Raw genomic sequence first — 17,108 nt, forward strand, 5'->3', positions numbered from 1 at the left:
ATGATAAGACACAAAAGAAAAGCCACATCAAGCAAGATACAACGCTTAATGTATAAGGGAAAGAAGAGGGTGTGCGAGGCATGACGAGCATGATCTTGCGCTGTTCCAGAGCTTTGATGGCGCATGGAAGTGAGACTGTTGGAATTCAATGCGACATGTAAGTTAGAAAGCTGCTGGAAGTTGTTGTGTAGGAGCATGGGACGCGCAGATTAGGATTGGAGATGGAGATTATTTGCGCTAGGATGGAGCTGAGGTTGCTGTTGCGCATTCGGTGGCTTCGGGATTACATATGTAGGAGAAGCTGGAGATGCACGATTGCTGATAATGGTTTGCGCATGGAAAGAACAACTAGGAGCGCAGATTGGGTTCGATGTTTGAGCTAAATCCTGCGCTGTTGGGGAGTTGGTAGAGCGCAGATGACTGGGGAAGCTGTGCGATAGCGCTTAGTCAAGCGCTAATGGAGATGGGCTGGAGCGCGATAGCGCATGAAGAGACGCTAACCTTGGGTTGCAGCGCGATAGCGCTTAGGAGCGGCGCAAATGGTGGTTTGTAGCGCGATTGCGCTTGTAATAGCGCGGTTCGTGGAGGTTAGCGCATATGTTAGCTCAGCTTGGAAGCGCGATAGCGCATGCCAGGCGCTGTTCAGTAGCGCGATTGCGCAAGGTGTAGCGCGGTTTGTGCATCAGTGCAACGAAGGGGAGGCACGGGCGCTCGAGAGGAGTGGCGCGGGCGCGTCTTTAATTCGCAAATTTCTTCAGGATATGGCGCGGGCGCTCAATTTAATGGGGCGGACGCGCCTCTAGCTCGATTTTGAGATTTTTCAAGCCTGCAAAGTTTTGAAAATTAAGAAAAATTAAGCTAAAAAATGTAAAATAAAAATACTTAAAACAAAAAAAAATTAAAAAAAATTGAAAATAAAAGCAAATAAAATAAAATAAAAGAAAATTCTTAGGTTGCCTCCCAAGTAGCGCTTGGTTTTAAGTCGTCAGCCCGACTTTCACCAGTGTTAGATCTTCCCTTTCTCTTTTACTCGCCAAATAAATTCCACGAACCGCCTTTTAAATTTTGCTTTCTTATTCTTCATGGTTTTCTTAGTTGGTAAATTTGGTGCTTCCAACTTCTCAACTGGCTCAATTAAACACAATTATTCTATGGGTGATTTAGGTGTTTTCATGAATATGTTAAAAACCACTCGTTTGTACTCCACACCCATTGATAATTCACCCTTCTTGACATCTATTTTGGCATCAGCAGTAGCCAAAAACGGGCGTCCAAAAATCAGCGAAGCTCCATGATCCGCTTCAATGTCCAATATCACAAAATCTGTTGGGAAGATGAATTTATCCACCTTGACTAGAACATCTTTAACAATTCCTAGGGGATATGTAATGCTCCGATCCGCCAACTGCAATGAAATCATAGTGGATTTCATCTCCCCAACTCCAAGGCCCTGTAATAGATAATGGCATTAAGTTAATATTGACCCATAAATCACAAAGTGCATTATTAAAATAAGAAGAGCCAATAGAACAAGGAATAGTAAAACTCCCTGGATCCTTAAGCTTTTGTGGCATCTTCTTTTGAAGCACCGCACTGCACTCTTCAGTTAGATTCACCACCTCGTTCTCTAGCAGTCTCCTTTTCTTGGACATCATCTCCTTGATGAACTTTGCATAATTCGGCATTTGCTACAAAGCTTTAGCAAATGGGATGTTGATGTGAATTTTCTTGAAAATCTCCAAGAACTTAAAAAACTGCTCATCCAACGCCTTTTTCTTAAACCTTTGTGAGTATGGGAGTGGAGGCTTGTACATCGGTTTTGGCTAAGCTTCAATCTCCTCCTCCTCAACTTTCTCCTCAATTTTCTTCTCTACAACAGTAGGGATTTGGACTCCAACTTCTTTTCCACTCCTTGACTCTATGGCATTGCACTACTCCTTGGGATTTACCTCAGTGTTGCTCGGAAACTGGCCTCTGTTATTATCCTTTAGTGCGTTTGCCAACTGCCCTATGCTAGTCTCCATGGATTGAAGTACAGCACCCATGTTGGCCATGTGCGTTTCTAAGCTGTCAAGGCGAGACTCAGTTCTCGTCATCCTCTTACCTGATTCCTGCACAAAGGCACTAACAACATCTTCCAAAGACTGCTTACCCTCATCCTTGTTTCCATTGAACCCCGGAGGATTCAACACATTTCTATTGTTAGCATACGAAAAATTTTCATGATTACGCAAGCTAGGATGATAAGTATTTGGGACAGGGTTACCTCGATATGTTAGAGTAGGTGCCCGTCGAGCCAATGTGTTGGCCGATGGTCCTTGTGAGAACTCTTGTATGACAATTTTTATTTTAATAATATTTCACATTATTTAATTTGGCAAATCTTTATCAATATACCCATGCTAGCTGCATAGATAAAGCCCTTGAATATAAAAATAGTAGAAAGAATATGAGATATTCATGTGATGACTATCATGAAACTCATATTTGGAATACTGTATATTCTAAACTGTTCCTAGTCGATTCAGCCGCCATAAAGAAGGATAAAGGCCTCTCGAGCTTGAGACTAGTATTTGCGATGTGAGTATCATGTTTCATTGGTAGGGGACATGGAGATGTCCAAACATGCAAAAAAGATCTCCTTGTAGAGTGCACTGAACAACCCTCCTTAAAGGACTTTTCAAGTGGTTATCACTTATCGAGTGGAGAAGTCCTAATTTATGGTTGTACACCATTAGTCCTTATGACCCGGGACAACATGGAGACTCTATATGCTAGTGCTTCACTTTGACTTGTTTACCGACTCATCTGGGTTCATCAAGTGGCAATGTTGGGTGTTGTGACGAAACATATAGGAGTCAATGCATTGTAGTCGGGGATTCACCGCTTACCTACGGGTATGGATATCCTATGTAATCTCATGCATACGTAGCTTGAAATCTCTGATCAGAGTAAGTGGTAATTAAGAAAGGGGTTTCTTGAATTACACTTTCGATGCAACTACGGCATGACATATAGTTATCGATTCAATGAAAACTCTTGATAAACCAATGGTTGTCGAATCGGTCAGGATATATGAGTTGAAGGGACCGTACTGTACGCTAACCATAATTGATTGGTTCTTGCAGGCACTATCATTTGATACGTAGGGAGTCATGTAAGCGATGCTGCTAGACGTTTACATGACTGGTTGGGTACTATCAGACTTGAGTTTTCTGATGTTCTTATTATCAATGTGTTGATCAATAAGAATGAAGCTATATAGGGTATGCTCATATAAGGGACTTGTTGATCCCGAATCACATGGAGATGTGAACCCACTGCTAGTTGTATCAGTGAACCATTGAGGATCATACAAGTACTAGCTTTCTAGATCCCGTTGAGATTAAAATAAGTTCAATGTGTTGAACAACTTATAAAGGTGTTTATAAGTAAAATAAATTAGAAGTTTGACTTCTAAATTGGAGAATGAATGGAATAAGTAACTTTTAATTTGTGAATGTGTTCCAAGATTAAAAGTTGACTTAAAATAATTAGTTTATGAAAATGGTGATTTTTTAAACTATTATTTTGAACTTAGTTAATTAATTCAAGTGCTGAATTAATTTAACACTAGTTGACATTTTAATGTACAAATAATTAAACACTATTGAGTCTTGTAGAGCTCAAATAAAATAGTATTATATAATTATTGTTACTAGTGTACTTGAATGAGTTCAAGTTGAATTTAATTAATTGATTAAACTTAAATGAGTTTAGGTTTAATATTTAATTAAAATAAGTTCAAAATACCATTTAAATATATGTATATATATATAGGCGTGTATATATATATATATATAATATATATATATATATATATATGTATGTGTGTGATGGAATTTGAAGGGTTGGAAGATTGGATGCAATTTTCCATGCAAGTCATGCATTTTTCTATGTATGGTTTTAATTGTATCTAATCAATTCTTCTCCATTAATATAATATACAAACATTACTCAATATTCTATTCCAATTGCTTGATGGTGGCCGAACACTTTGTTCAAAAACTCTCCAAGTTTTTCTTTTCATTTTTGAGGGAGAAAGAAAAGAAATCTCAATGCAAAATTCTCTAAATATTCTAGTGCATATTTAGAGCGGATCTAGATCGTCTAGTCGTGGACCTAATTCGGAGGCTCGAAGTGTTGAATCCATTTTGAGCAAGGAGTGCTCTTGGAAGCTTGTAGATTAAGTCTACCTTTTTCAAGAGTCTAGTTGTTTATCAACTTGGTTGGAGCCATAAATCAATCTTTGAGATTGATAGGTAAAATTCTAAACACCCTATGGTTGTTTATGTTTTGAATGCTACACAAGTGCTCGGATCTCTTTTGTTAAAAATTTTATATTTCCGCTGCGGTTCCGGGCACGAGTTAACCGATCCCCTTCAGTGGTATCAGAGCCTAGGTTACTCTTTTGTGTAGTATTTGTTGGATATTATGTTGAGGTCAATTTCTAACCGCATGAGAAAATCAAGATTTATAAATTTTGGGGCTGTTTTTATTTAAAAAAAAATAATTGGTTTCGGGCAGCCCATAGGCTGCCCAAAGGTGTCCTTGGGGCAACCGTGGGCTGCCCCATACTTTTGAATTAAAAAAAAAAAAAATTTGGCCGGAATCCGGCGACGAAGTTTCGGTGACGACTATGACGACTTGAGTTTTTCAAAAGATGTTTTGGAATATCATGTGTCATAGGCCCTAAATTGTTAAATACATTATAGTTGATTTTTATGAAAAATTAAACTTTATAATATGTGATTTTTTTCATAAAATAAATAGTTAAAGTGTGACTTTGATTATTTATAGTAAATTGTGATTTACATGAAATTTAATTATAAATAAATTAATTTTAAAGTAAACAAAGGTGTTTGTTTATTTTGTTAATTTATTTTATAATTGTGGTGGTTAGTGATTGGACCAAGATATATAATATTTGATTAATTGATTATTGAGATAATTAATTGATGGTGTATGATATGTGATATTGTGCATGAAAGATGATCAAAAGCCCAAGACCAATTTGCTAGGTGTATGCTAGGATATTTTGTGTTGAATGATTGTAATAATTATCAAATTATAAAGTGGGCTTGGTTTATGGCCCGTTCCCACCCCATGAGATGTATCGCTATTTGCCATGGATATTTTAATGTAAAATATTTCATAGTGGATGTTCAAGATTGGAAGATGGTGGGTCATGATGAATTATGAAGATCCAAGACATGTAAATATTGGAAGCTTATGTAATTGTTGCATTGCATCCCGTGCATTACCTAGGATTGGACCTTGGCCCGTGTTTGGCTCACACGGGCCGAATAGTTTTGGGGCGATTTATGATCCTTGTTAATGAGTATGTACGTTATTATTTTATAATAACAAAGTTGTATGAATCCGGCAAACATACGATCAAACATGGAGATTTTTAAAAATTAATGATGAGACCTTTTCAAAATTAAAAACCCTCATTTTGAATTAGATTCAAAATTTATATCAAGCCCGAAAAGGGGAATTATAAATTTGTTTATAATTTCCATGTCTTCCATCGACAATGGATGCATGACGAACGCTACCCGTATTCAATGCTCGGCTCATATTATTGGGGGGTATTGGATGCCGAAAAGTTGTGACATCCATTGACATGGTGATGTGAACTACATGGAACTCCCATGACTTCGGCTTATATTATTGGGGGAACTCATGACGACCGTCCATTAAGGTTCGATATCGATGGGTAAGGCTTGACACGTAAAGATGAATGACGTCATATTATTGGGTCCTAATCAAGCGTGAGACAAAATTTTAACTTAAGGGTTGCATGGATATGCAATTGGAAACTACCTTTTAGGAATTGTGATTGGCTGATATTATTCGAGATCATGATTGGCTAATTGGACCTTATGTACCTACTGAGGAAAGAATTTTTCCCATTTTTACTAGAGGGTAGTAAAAATGTCAAAACAGTGGGAGTAAATATTTATAAATTTAAAGTCCACACTTTATATCTTATTAAATATTTTAAAATAGTCATTGACATTTATCTGTTATTATTTTTCAGTACAAGTTTTTTGACAATGTCATCAATTCGCAATCCGCTATCTACTATACTCGACAAACATTTACTGACCGGTCCAAATTACCTCGATCGGCTAAGAAATCTGAAAATCGTCTTGAACTCGGAGAGGATTGCATACACACTTGATGAGTCGCCCCCTGATACGGCTCCGACTGATTGTAGCCCTGAGGAGCTACAGACTTATAAGGATTGGTGTGACCATGACTTGAAAGCCAAGTGTTATATGCAGACTTCTATGAATGATGAGCTTCAGCGACTTTTGAGAGTGCAAAGCATGCTGCTGACATTCATTTGCATCTCAAAGAACTCTTTGGTGAACAAACACGTCTACTTCGACATGCGATTGTCAAGGAGCTAATCACTTTGAGCATGCGAGATGGGGCTTTGGTCCATGAGCATGGCCTGAAGTTGATTGGGCTCGTGGAGAAACTCGTTAGCATGGATCTTGTGATACCAACTGAGTTGACCACAGACGTGTTGCTCTTGTCACTGCCTAGCTCATTTGATCCTTTTGTGGTGAATTTCAACATGAACAAGTTAGATCCAACCCTTGAGGAGTTGATTAACATGCTTGTTACGTTTTGATATGAATCTTCTGTATGAAAGGCAACACGATTTCAATGAATCGCACCTCAATTCGATAACAAAAGAATTCAAAGGTTTTGTCCCGACTTTGAAACAAGTAACAGAATTTTGGAATCTCCACCTCTAGTTGAACCTGTAACTAGCAACAGAGAATTCACGATATAAAACAATCAAAGATTCAATTAGAACTTAAAGGGAACCTGTCTTTGACAACCCAATTGAAAATCGATTGACAAACGCCACAAAACTATGAAACTTTGATAAATTTGATTTTGGGTAAAGCAAAAGCTTTGATAAAATTCTAAAGAGAATTTTGTATTGAATAATCAATAATCTGAAAATCTAAATTGTTCTTAAAATAATGAATGTTGTAGTATTTATATTACAACCCAAAATATTGAAAGATAATGTAAAATAAATCAAAAAGATATCAAAGATATCTCCTAAAGTTTCCTAGTAGGAATAAAATACCTACAATAAGCAAAATAATGCCAAAATATTAAAAATCCCGAACACACACACAAAACACCTTCGGTGCATGTAAAATAATCGGGGCGGGCGCGCTAGGGCTAGGCGCGGGCGCGCCTTTGTTGCGCAGGGCAAGGCGCGGGCGTGCCAATTGTAAGACACGGGCGCGCCGAGAGCTCGCACAATTCTTCGTCAATTTGGCATTCGTAAGCGCGGGCGCGCTTCTTCTTCGCAAAAATAAGGGCGCGGGCGCGCCTGGGCTGCAAACAAGGTCTTCAATTTCTTCACTTTCTTGACCTCCTTTGACCTCAATAAGGTGATAACTACCTTCGAATTGAATATCAAGAAATCCAACGCCCTCTTGCGACTTCAACATCAAGGATTGAAGTGCTTCCTTGAACTTCTGAGCTCGGCCTCTCGTAACCGGTCCTCGTGGCATCTCCAACGGATCCTTAGTCACTTTATCAGCATGCGAGCCATCCATGATCGCATCATCCTCCCCTTCTTGAAAAGGATTTGTCCTCAAATCTTGTTCATCACCTACATCAAACGGAGATAAGTCAGAAACATTGAAAGTAGCACTGACATTATACTCACCTGGAAAATCTAATTTGTAGGCGTTGTCGTTGTTGCGCTCTAATACTTGAAATGGTCCATCGCCTCTAGGTAGAAGCTTGGAGCGCCGTTTTTCAGGAAACCGCTCTTTCCTCAAATGCAACCACACTCAATCTCCTGGTTCAAACACAACTCTTTTCTTTCCATTATTTGCTTGCTTTGTATACTGCAAATTCTTTTTCTCAATGTTCGCCTTCACTTTTTCATGTAAATTTCTCACAAATTCCGCATTTTTCTTACCATCCATGTTAACCCTTTCACTCATAGGTAAAGACATCAAATCCAACGGGGTTAAAGGATTAAAACCATACACAATTTCAAAAGGTGAAAAATTTGTAGTAGAATGCACACTACGATTATATGCAAACTCAACAAATGGCAAACATTCCTCCCAATTCTTCAAATTCTTTTTAATTATAGTACGCAACAAAGTTCCTAACGTTCTATTAACAACTTCAGTTTGACCATCTGTTTGGGGATGACATGTAGTCGAAAACAGTAATTTAGTACCAAGTTTGCACCATAACGTTTTCCAAAAGTAGCTCAAGAAACGAGTATCTCTATCAGAAACAATACTCTGAGGCATGTCATGCAATCTAACAATTTCATTAAAGAACAAGTCTGCAACATGAGATGCATCATCAGATTTATGACACGCAATAAAATGAGCCATTTTAGAAAATCTATCAACCACTACAAAAATTGAATCCCTCCCCTTCTTAGACCTTGGTAGTCCTAAAACAAAGTCCATAGAGATATCTACCCACGGTTCACTAGGAATAGGAAGTGGAGTATACAAACCATGTGGTTGTTGTCTAGACTTCGCTTTCCTACAAGTCACACATCTTTCGCAAATTCTCTCAACATCATGCTTCATATGTAGCCAATAAAAATGTTCATGCAAAACTCCATAAGTTTTAGCCACTCCAAAATGCCCCATTAAACCACCCCCATGTGATTCCTTAACAAGTAATTCACGAATAGATGACTTAGGAACACACAACTTATCCTCCTTAAACAAATACCCATCATGTATGAAGAATTTATCTTTTGGACTATGCAAACATGACGCGTACATCATACCAAAATCAAGATCACTAGGATATAACTCTTTCACATACTCAAATCCTAAGAATTTAGAATCTAGAGTAGATAAAAGTACATACCTTCGTGATAGAGCATCCGCTACCACATTTTCCTTCCCTTGCTTATACTTGATAACGTAGGGAAAAGTTTCCACAAATGCCACCCACTTGGCATGTCTCTTGTTCAGATTTTGTTGTCCTTTGAGATGCTTCAAAGACTCATGATCCGTATGAATCACAAATTCTTTTGGCCTCAAATAGTGCTACCAAGTCTCAAGCACACGAACCAAGGCATAGAATTCCTTGTCGTAGGTAGGATAATTCAATGCTGCTCCACTTAGCTTTTCACTGAAGTATGCAACTGGTCGCCCACCTTGCATCAAGACACCTCCAATCCCTATACCTGACGCATCACATTCAATTTCAAAGGTATTAGAAAAATCAGGTAAAACAAGTAAAGGAGAATTAATTAATTTTTGCTTAATAATATCAAAAGACTTCTCTTGCTCCTCGCCCCAATGGAATGGAACGTTCTTCTTGATCACCGCAGTCATAGGTGCCGCCAAAGCGCTGAAATATTTCACAAATCTCCTATAGAAACTTGCAAGACCATGAAAACTTCGAACTTGACCAATAGAAGTAGGCGTTGACCAATCTCGAATTGCACTTACCTTTTCCTCATCAACCTTGACTCCTTGAGCACTCACAACAAAACCAAGAAATACAAGTTTTTTTGTACAAAACACACACTTTTTCAAATTAGCATACAAATTTTCAGCCTTTTGTGTGATTAGCACAATTCTCAAGTGTTCAACATGCTCATTCAAATTTTTGCTATACACCAAGATATCATCAAAGTATACCACAACAAATTTTCCAATATAAGCACGCAAGACATGATTCATTAATCTCATAAAAGTGCTAGGTGCATTAGTTAATCCAAAGGGCATAACTAACCACTCATACAAGTCATACTTGGTTTTAAAAGCAGTTTTCCACTCATCGCCTTCTCACATCCTAATTTGATGATAACCACTTTTCAAATCAATTTTACTAAATATGCTAGAACCATGCAATTCATCCAACATATCATCTAGTCTAGGAATGGGATGCCTATACTTGATGGTAATATTGTTAATGGCTCTACAATCAACACACATTCTCCATGAACCGTCTTTCTTAGGCACTAACAAAACAGGTACAACACAAGGAGACATAGACTCACGTACAAACCCCTTATCAAGAAGTTCACTTACCTGCCTTTGTAGCTCTTTTGTTTCCTCCGGATTACCCCTATATGCTGGACGATTCGGCAATGCACTTCCGGGCACAAAATCAATTTGATGCTTAATTCCCCTCAAAGGTGGTAATCCTTGAGGCAAATCCTCCGGAAATAAATCTTCAAATTCCTGCAAAAGAGAAACAACATTGCTCGGAAGATTTCCGGCTATATCACTTGTGTTAAGGAGAAACTCCTTATAGAAAATCAACACAAGTGGAGTATGCTCATGTAGAATCACTCGCAACTCACTCTTTTGAAACATGTATATTTTTTTATCGGCCTCTTTTCTTTCAATTTTTTTTCATCTTTTTTTTTCTCATTTTTTTTTCTAAGGCCATCTCACTTTTTTGTTCACTCTTTTTTCCGGCCTCTTCTTTCTTTTTCTTTTTCTTTTTCAAATGGTCCTCCAACACTTGCTTTGGAGACATCGGTAACAATACAATAGGCTCCTTTTTCAAGGTAAAAGAATAACGATTTTTAAAACCGTCTTGTATCACCTTCCTATCGAATTTCCACGGCCTACCCAATAAAATATGACAAGCTTGCATAGGCACCACATCACATAACACTTCATCTACATACTTACCAATTGAGAAAGGTACCACAACTCGCCTAGTTCTCTCACTTCAGAACTATCATTAAACCACTGCAATTTATAAGTTTGAAGATGCTTTATAACAGGCAAACTCAACTTTTTCACCAGCTCATAACTCGCCACATTAGTGCAACTCCCACTATCAATAATAACACTACATACTTTGTTATTCACAAAGCATCTAGTATGGAATAAATTTTCCCTTTGAGTCTCTTCCTCCTCCTTTTGTTGTACATTCAACACTCTCCGACTCAATCTTACTACCAGCATTCATAATCATAATTTTTTTATTAGGACACTGACTGGAAATATGACCAAGTCCTTGATATCTAAAACATTTAATATCCCTAGAACGAGTATTAGTAGTTTTAGGTGTACCTTTACCCACTTGTTTTGGTGCCTCCAATTTGGTATCAAATTTTGGCTTGGACACTGACTTGTTGTCCTCCCGTTTTGCAACGCTTGGACGCCAAGGAATTGACGATCCTCCACCGGTAGGAAGTCGACCAGCTCCTCTCCTCTTGAGCTGCTGCTCCACCTTCATGGCTGTCTGCACCATCTCATCCAAATCAAAATAGTGGTGAAGCTCCACTTGATCTTGGATTTCTCTATTCAAATCGCACAAAAATCTGGCCATTGTAGCTTCATTATCCTCCTCAATGTTGGCCCGGATCATCGTGGTTTCCAACTCCTTGTAGTAATCCTCCACGCTTCTTGGACCTTGCTTCAGAATTTGTAATCGCCTGTACATGTCACGATAATAATAGTTAAGCACAAACCGCTTTTTCATGACACGCTTCATCTCCTCCCACGTCTCAATAGGCGGCTCCCCACACCTTCTTCTAGTGGTCACTAATTGATCCCACCAGATTAACGCATAGTCTACAAACTCAACCACTGTCAACCTCACTTTCTTAAGATCAGAATAATGATGGCAATCAAACACAAACTCCACGCGCTTCTCCCACTCCAAATACGCCTCTGGGTCAGATTTCCCATGAAACGCTGGAATTTTCATCTTAATGCTACTAATATTTCCATCCTCCTTACTCCCCTCCGCATATTTTCCCCGTACTGCTTCTCGCCTATGTCTACCCCCATGTACTCTCCTCTCCCCATCCCAATTCTCATCAAAACTCTCCTCATCTTCTTCAAAATTATTCCCCTTCCTATCTTTATTTTTTTTTCCACTACGACTACTCTCCTCCAATCTACTCATCCGCTCATGAAGAGGTTCCAACTCCGACCTCATCACCCTAGTAAACTGCCCCATCAATGCATCCATTTGAACCTTGGAAATTCCTTGGTTCACACTTTCACTAGCATCTTTATTAGGATTCATGGTACCTGCAAGAAAAGGTTAGTGATAAAATTCCTCACACAAGTTCTCACAGTTTACTCCAAACGAATCACTCAAACACTCTTTTTCTTTCCACTCAAAATTTAAGTAGGCTTTAGCTTTGTGTAAAAGTGAATCAAACTCTCAAATTCACAGCTTCTAGACGCTCGAAGATCGACTCTCAAAGATTGAAAAAAAAAAGAAAAAGAAATTTATGGATGCTCGAATTTTGACTTGCACCTAAGGATGAACAAGAACGAAAATTGTCCACAAGTTATCTTGCTTCTTATAATTTTTTTTTTAAGCTTTTTTTTTTTTGAATTTATAACTTGTAGCACAAGACACGAGACTTGGGTAACAAGTTTGAAACAAAGATACAGAAATTTGAGATGAGAGAGATGAAGAACGAAGAACAAGGAAAGAATATAGATTAAAGAAGGATAGACTTACTTGAATCAAAACCTTTGCTTTGATACCAAATGATAAGAATCTTCTGTATGAAAGGCAACACGATTTCAATGAATCGCACCTCAATTCGATAACAAAAGAATTCAAAGGTTTTGTCCCGACTTTGAAACAAGTAACAGAATTTTGGAATCTCCACCTCTAGTTAAACCTGTAACTAGCAACAGAGAATTCACGATAGAAAACAATCAAAGATTCAATTAGACCTTCAAAGGAACCTGTCTTTGACAACCCAATTGAAAATCGATAATCAATAATCTGAAAATCTTAATTGTTCTTAAAATAATGAATGTTGTAGTATTTATATTACAACCCAAAATATTGAAAGATAATGCAAAATAAATCAAAAAGATATCAAAGATATCTCCTAAAGTTTTCTAGTAGGAATAAAAGACCTAAAATAATCAAAATAATGCCAAAATATTAAAATTCCCGAACACACACACAAAACACCTTTGGTGCATGTAAAATAATCGGGGCGGGCGCGCTAGGGCTAGGCGCGGGTGCGCCTTTGTTGCGCAGGGCAAGGCACAGGCGCGCCGAGAGCTCGCACAATTCTTCGTCAATTTGGCATTCGTAAGCGCGGGCGCGCTTCTTCTTCACAAAAATAAGGGCGCGGGCGCGCCTGGGCTGCGAACAAGGTCTTCAATTCTTCACTTTTTTGACCTCCTTTGACCTCAATAAGGTGATAACTACCTTCGAATTGAATTTTAAGAAATCCAACGCCCTCTTGCGACTTCAACATCAAGGATTGAAGTGCTTCCTTGAACTTCTGAGCTCGGCCTCTCGTAACCGATCCTCGTGGCATCTCCAACGGATCCTTAGTCACTTTATCAGCATGCGAGCCATCCATGATCGCATCACGTTTGAATCCACAATCAAGAAAGAGAAGCCGGTTCTTTATGTGGGATCTTCATCTGGTTCAAAGAATAGACCACGTGGGAAGGGAAAGAAGCGTTCTTTCCATGCTCACAAAAAGAATGTGCCCTTGAAGAGGCAAGCTCCGAGTCCCGTTGTGGTAGCCACACCAGTTAAGGCTAACAAGACTAATGACGTATGTCATCACTGCAAGAAACCTGGACATTGGAAGCATAATTGCAAGGAATGTTGGAGAACGCGGCGATCAGATCAATTAGGATTGATACCCGGTGCAGCGGAAGTTTAAAATTTTTATATGGAACGATTCCATAATGGGTATCAACCTTACGATTAAATTGTGTGTGTAAAAATTAAATAACGATTATAAAATTTTTACCTTTAATCTCGAATCGAGATTTTGGACACCAACAGATTTCTCTGCTCTTGTTGTATATCCCTGGAACTGATGGACGAACTGTTCTTCAATCAGGTCCACGAACGGATATTTAATCCCTCTGATAGATTGCACTAGAAAATCTATCAGAAGTTTCTACGAAGAGATTAACGAATTTGATCCGTTAAACCAGACTGCAATTCAAAATTCACAGGCTGGATTTTTCGAGCAGAGGGAGGGAGGGGGCGGCCACTTATTAAAAACGCAGCTAGGGTTTTAAAAATATTTTGTGACCTGTTGTGTGTAATTTCTGTACTGCAATAACTTATTTATAATGTAGGCCACTAACAGCTTAGGGCCCATTAGTCATAAGTTCAAGCCCGACAAGCAAAGCCCGCATGTTCAGAAATTAATATAAAATTCATCGTGATTCCGATTGATAAACCGATTTCACCAATGTGCACAGAAACCATTTCTGCACCTTTTAAAGTCAAGATAAATTTTTTTGAATCCGAATTCAGTGGTTTCCAAAAATGTCCATCCCTATGTCATTTTAGGAAATCTTACTCCTCTACTCATAATTAAGAAGTCCAACTTCTTTGTTCATTAAATTTAACTATCTCAACGGGGATTAAAAATCCATTACACTGTGTGACCCTCAATGGTTCAGGGATACAGCTAGCCGTGGGCTCACAACTCCTTGTGACTTGGAACAACGATTTCCGACTTGCCCATCGAATCATGGTAAGAGCGCCTAGCAACATCGCCCCATGATTCCCTAGGTATCACTGATAGTGCCTACAAGAACCAATAGATTTTGGTTAGCATACAGTACGGTCCCTTCATCCATATATCCCGATCGAATCAACAACCATTGGTGTATCGAGAGTCGTTCGAGATTCGATAACTATGCAATACATCTTGAAGATCAAATAGTGACATCGCATGTGCTACTAAGAAACCATTTCTTAAATCACATCATGTACTCTGGCCAGAGATTCGTCACACTAATATCTCCTCAGATCGCATAGGATATCCACACTCGCAAGTATGTGGTGAATCCTTGACAACAAAGCATCGACTCCTATATGTGTTGTAACTGTACCCAATCCCGACACCTGATGACCCCAATAGAGTCGGTAAACGAGTTAAAGCACAGTACTAGCATATAGAGTCTCAATTATGTTTCAAGTAGTAAGGACTAATGGTGTACAACCAAAACCGCGGACTATATCCACTCGATAAGTGATAACCACTTGGAAAGTCCGGATAGGGTAGTTCGATCATTCATCAATGAATATCCATTTGCATGCTTCGAACATCTCTATGTTCCTTATTAATGAAACGTGGTACTCCGCATCGCAAATGCTAGTCTCAAACTCGAGCGATCCTTATCCTTATTATCGGACGGCTCAATCGACTAGGAACAGTTTAGAATATACAGTGACTATAAGATGTGTTTCATGATAGACATCTCCATGTTCTACCACATCTTACATACACTATAGTATATTCAAGGTCTTTATCAAAACAACAATAGTATATCACAATATAACAATATGAAGAAAGATAAAGTCATTGCCATTAATAAAAGTGTAAATAATATTAAACAAAAGATTGTTTATACAAAGAGTCATCAAAGCTCTTAGCCACAAGTTGGCTCACCGGGCACCCACTCTTTCAATCTCCCACTTGCCCTATAGCCAACTAGTCATACTACGTAGACCCATTGTTTTGCGATGTTTGTCAAATAATGGTCCTGGCAAGGGCTTAGTAAGTGGATCAGCGATATTGTCTGCAGAGGCCACTCTTTCGACAGTGATGTCTCCTCTTTCCACAATCTCCCGGATGATGTGGTATTTCCTCAGTACGTGTTTGGATATTTGATGAGACCTTGGTTCCTTTGCCTGAGCAACGGCACCCGTGTTGTCACAGTACACCGGGACTGGACCAACAACTTCAAGAATGACGCCCAACTCTTGGACGAAATTCCTCATCCAAACGGCCTCTTTAGCAGCAGCTGATGCTGCAATGTATTCTGCTTCAGTGGTGGAATCCGCTGTGGTGTCCTTCTTGGAACTCTTCCAAGAGACAGCACCGCCATTGAGCATGAACACAAATCCAGAGGTTGACTTCGAGTCATCCACGTCACTTTGGAAGCTAGAGTCGGTATAGCCTTCCAATTTTAGTTCTCTTCCTCCATATACCATGAACATATTCTTAGTCCTTCGTAAGTAATTAAGAATGTCCTTCACGGCTTTCCAATGCATTTGACCGGGATTAGCTTGATATCTGCTCGTGACACTCAGAGCAAATGCTACATCCGGTCTGGTAGATATCATCCCATACATGATACTACCTATGGCTGACGCATATGGTACATGTGTCATTTTCTCTATCTCTTCATCAGTCTTGGGACACATAGACTTGGATAGAGAAACTCCATGACACATGGGTAGATGTCCTCTCTTGGACCCATCCATTGAAAACCGTTTCAATATGGTGTTGATGTAGGTTGACTGAGTGAGTCCTATCATTCTCTTAGATCTATCTCTATAGATCTGTATCCCTAGAATATAGGATGCCTCACCCAAATCCTTCATCGAGAATCTACCTGATAACCATATCTTTGTTGACTGCAACATCCCTACGTCATTCCCAATGAGTAGGATGTCATCAACATAAAGTACTAAGAATGTCACAGCATCCTTAACTACTTTCTTGTACACGCATGGTTCCTCCGGGTTCTTGATGAAACCAAAATCCTTTATTGTTTCATCAAATTTCTGGTTCCAACTTCTTGATGCTTGTTTTAGACCATAAATTGATCTCTGAAGCTTGCATACCTTATGCTCGCTTCCCATGGATGTGTACCCCTCAGGCTGCTTCATATAGATTTCTTCCTTAATGTTTCCATTAAGAAAAGCAGTCTTCACATCCATTTGCCATATCTCATAGTCATACCAAGCAGCTATGGCAATAAGGATTCTTATGGACTTGAACATTGCAACTGGTGAAAAGGTTTCATCATAGTCAACTCCTTGTCTTTGAGTATAACCTTTCGCCACCAATCGCGCCTTGTAGGTCAATACCTTACCATCAGGCCCAAGCTTTCTCTTGTAGATCCATTTACACCCTATTGGAACAATTCCATCGGGAGGATCTACTAAAGACCAAACTTGGTTTGTATGCATTGAATCTATTTCCGACTGCATAGCTTCAAGCCATAAATTTGAATCCGCATCAGAAATTGCTTCCTTGAAGTTTCTTGGATCACATCCAACATCGGGTTCATCTTGATCCCATTCAAGAAGAAGAC

General features: G+C 38.9%; 1 pseudogene; it reads right to left on the reverse strand.

The window, feature by feature from the left end:
* Window positions 1–1,144: 1,144 nt before the first annotated feature.
* LOC140861026 (uncharacterized) overlaps window positions 1,145–17,108 on the reverse strand; it is a 75,148-nt pseudogene continuing 59,184 nt past the window's right edge.

This window comes from Henckelia pumila, chromosome 4, assembly GCF_033568475.1.
Source record: "Henckelia pumila isolate YLH828 chromosome 4, ASM3356847v2, whole genome shotgun sequence".
NCBI lineage: Eukaryota > Viridiplantae > Streptophyta > Magnoliopsida > Lamiales > Gesneriaceae > Henckelia > Henckelia pumila.